Genomic DNA, 3,407 nt, shown 5'->3' with positions numbered 1-3,407 from the left:
GGCAAATCGTTTCTCTAAGCTGGCTAAAAATACCCAAACCACAAGAAGGGTCTGAGATGAGAGCTTCAGCTGGGGTGCTGGGGCTGGAGCAGGCAAACCAGTGCCCTATGGGAGAGAGCCCTGGGAGAGCCACCCTCTGCAGGGCCCAGGCAGCTCCCTGAACCCCATATAGGGCCTCATGAGGCTGTACTAACCCCATCCCAGATGGCTGCCTTGCTGGCTGTTAAGGACTCCTACCGCAATACAGCTGGGCACTATGGGGCCTCTGCCTTGGGTTCCCTCCGTACCCTAGGACCTGCTGTCTAGAACAACTGGGCATTTGTAAGACATGTGTCTGGGTCTTCCCTGTGGGCTGCCTGACTTTGACTGTGGGGGAAGGGGTTAGCTGCAAGGTTCACTTGCTAAATTTGGATGATGCCGAGGGACTTCTCTGGAAAGAGAGATTGTTGGGGATCAGAGTCCCTCCCCCCGAAAGGACTGTCCAGTTTGGTTCTCAGTTGGTTGCAGTTGTGAGGCCAGGACATTGGCTTGGGGGTTGACTGGAGTGAGCGGCTGTGCTGAGGGGAAAGACTGATTTGTGATATTTGCTGTCTGGTCTTATGCGTGCCCATGGCCCCCCTGGCCTCTTGTGACATGCAGGTGTGTGTGTGTTTTTTTTTTTAAGTCTAAGCTATTTTATCAATAAAAGGTATTTTGTAATAAGCAAGCATTGTCCAAGGGCTGCTGGGCGTAGTGAGATCCCTGTTGGTTCCAGCACGCTCGGCTGTCCATCCCATGAGTTAGGACTCCCTTCCAGAGCCAGCCGTCCGTTGTGCCCCACCTGCCTGGCTGGCTTTGGCCTCTCAGCATTCTTACTCCTCATCAAAAGCCAGTGGGGTGACAGGGGTAAGAGGCACCTGAGTCTGGCCAGTTTGAAAGACAGGAAGTGTGACTTCCCAAGTGGGTCTTGGAGATGGAGCAGGAGTGCACCAAGGGGGAGATGGGAAGGTGTTGGAGGCAGAAGAAGGCCTCATGCAGAGGCTGGTGAGTTGGCTAGAATAGCCAGCATTTGAGAGTCCCAAGCCTCCCTGCTGGGTGGTCATATGCATGGGGTTGGGGGACAAAACTGAGACTCAAGGTTATCCAGCTGAGGCCTGGAACCACACAACTATGACATTCTAGTGTAGACAAATTGTTCCATCATTTCTTTTTTTTAAAAAATATTTATTTGAGGGGAGACAGAGAGAGAGAGGGGGAAAGAGAGACAGAGAGGGAGAGAATGATCACACCAGGCCCTCCAGCTGCTGCAAATGAACTCTAGATGCATGCACCACCTTGTGCATCTGGGCCACATGGGTCCTAGGGAACCAAACCTAGGTCCTTTGGCTTTGTAGGCAAGAGCCTTAACCACTAAGCAACCTCTCCAGCCCCATAACAACAACAACAACAACTACTACAACTTTTTCTTCCTCCTCCTCCTCCTCTTCTTTTTCTTCTTTTTTCCTTTTGATTTTTTTTTTTTTTTTGAGGTAGGTTCTCCCTCTAGCCCAGGCTGACCTGGAATTCACTATGTAGTCTCAGGCCGGCCTCAAACTCATCATGACCCTCCTACCTTAGCCTCCCAGTGCTGGGATTAAAGGCATGTTCCACCACACCTGGCTCCCATCACTTCTTGTTTTGTTTTTGAGGTAGAGTATCACTTTAGCCCATGATGACCTGAAACTTACTCTGTAGTCCTAGGCTGGCCTCAAACTCAAGGAGATCCTCTTACCTGTCCCTCCTGAGTGCTGAGATAAAAGGCGTGTTCAACCACGCCCTACAGAGAGAGAGAGAAGTAGGAGGAAGAGGAGGAGGGTGAGGAGGAGAGGAGAGAATGAGTGTGGGCTGGGTCCTCTAGCCACTGCAAATGAACTCCACATATCTCTGCCTCTGGAGTGATAGGATTAAATGTGTGTGCCACCACACCTGGCTGTTAAAAACTTCTTTTTATCTTTTAATCACTAACAATAGTTTATTCATTCCATTGAAGAACTAGGTACACCTTAGAATACAAAATCAAGGCCAAGTTATCTTTTTATTATTTATTATTATTTCTTTTGAAGTAGGGTCTCACTCTAGCCCAAGCTGGCCTAGAATTTTCTACGTAATCTCAGGGTGGCCTTGAACTCATAGCCATCTCCTGCCTCTGCCTCCCAAGTGCTGGGATTAAAGGTGTGTTCCACCACACTTGGCATTTTTTTTGTTAATTTTTTTCTTTTATTTATTTGGGAGAGAGGGAGTGGTGAGGAGGAGGCAGCGAGAGAGAGAGAGAGAGAAAGAGAGAGAGAAGGAAAGAAAGAAAGAAAGAGAGAAAGAAAGAGAGAAAGAAAGAAAGAAAGAAAGAAAGAAAGAAAGAAAGAAAGGAAGGAAGGAAGGGCATGCCAGGGCCTTCAGCCACTGCAAATGAACTCCAGATACATCCACCCCCTTGTGCGCACGTGTGACATTTGCACGCTTGTGTCACTGTGTGTCTGGCTTATGTGGGACCTTGAGATAAGTCCTTAGGCTTCACAGGCAAGTGCCTTAACCGCTAAGCCATCTCTCCAGCCAAGGCCAAGCTATTTTTGCAGAATTTGCACATGTTCAAGAAACCAAGTTAACTGAATTGGATTTCCACATGAGCATGATGTTCATTGAGGGAGGTCATGCTCCTCTAACAGATGAAGCCAATAAGTATGCTTCCTTCTCTTAGTCACTGAGGAAGATATTTTCTTTCTTGACTAGTTGCATTACTTCTTTTCTGTAGCTCTTTTCCCTTCTCCTTCCCTTGGTTCTTCCTTTCCAAGGAGCTTCTTTAGATGCCTTTGCTTATTCTTCAAATCCTGATGCTCAAGAAAGCCAAGTGTGCCATGAGTGCAGAATATGTGTTGTGGTTTGGATTCCAGTCGTAAGTCTCCTTCCTCTTGGCCAAGGGCTGTTCCCTGAACAGCTTCCCCACTCTCATGGACTTCGAATCAGCAAGCCTGGCTGCTTCACCAAAGAGCCAGGCACTCAGCTGTTATATGCTCAATGCATATTCTGAAAGTGAACACATTTCTTGGGCAGTAAGGAACAAGACTCCTTGGACCCAACCTTTCCTCACCCATGCATCCTTCCTGGAAGTTGCCCCCAAACTTGTTAAAATATATTTTATTTTTTATTTTTATTTATTTATTTATGAGGGGGGAAAGAGTACGAGTTCCCTAGGGACTCCTTCCACTGCAAACAAACTCCAGATCCATTCATCCCCCTGTGCTTAGTGGGCCCTGGGGAATCGAACCTGGGTCCTTAGGCTTTGCCAGCAAGCACTTTTAATCACTGAGCCATCTCTCCAGTCCCGCAAACTTTTTATTGATAATGCTCACATATGTGTATAACGTATTTGATCATAATTCCCTCCTGTTGCCTTC

At 47.6% G+C, this 3,407-nt stretch overlaps 1 pseudogene; it reads right to left on the bottom strand.

Annotated features, from left to right (window-relative positions):
* Positions 1-2,747: 2,747 nt before the first annotated feature.
* Positions 2,748-3,052, bottom strand: LOC101605950 (annotated as a pseudogene).
* Positions 3,053-3,407: the final 355 nt, after the last annotated feature.

The sequence above is a fragment of the Jaculus jaculus genome, chromosome 4 (genome assembly GCF_020740685.1).
Source record: "Jaculus jaculus isolate mJacJac1 chromosome 4, mJacJac1.mat.Y.cur, whole genome shotgun sequence".
Classification (NCBI taxonomy): domain Eukaryota; kingdom Metazoa; phylum Chordata; class Mammalia; order Rodentia; family Dipodidae; genus Jaculus; species Jaculus jaculus.
Note: the sequence above shows the minus strand (reverse complement) of the source record. Positions and strands in the feature narration are given on the sequence as shown.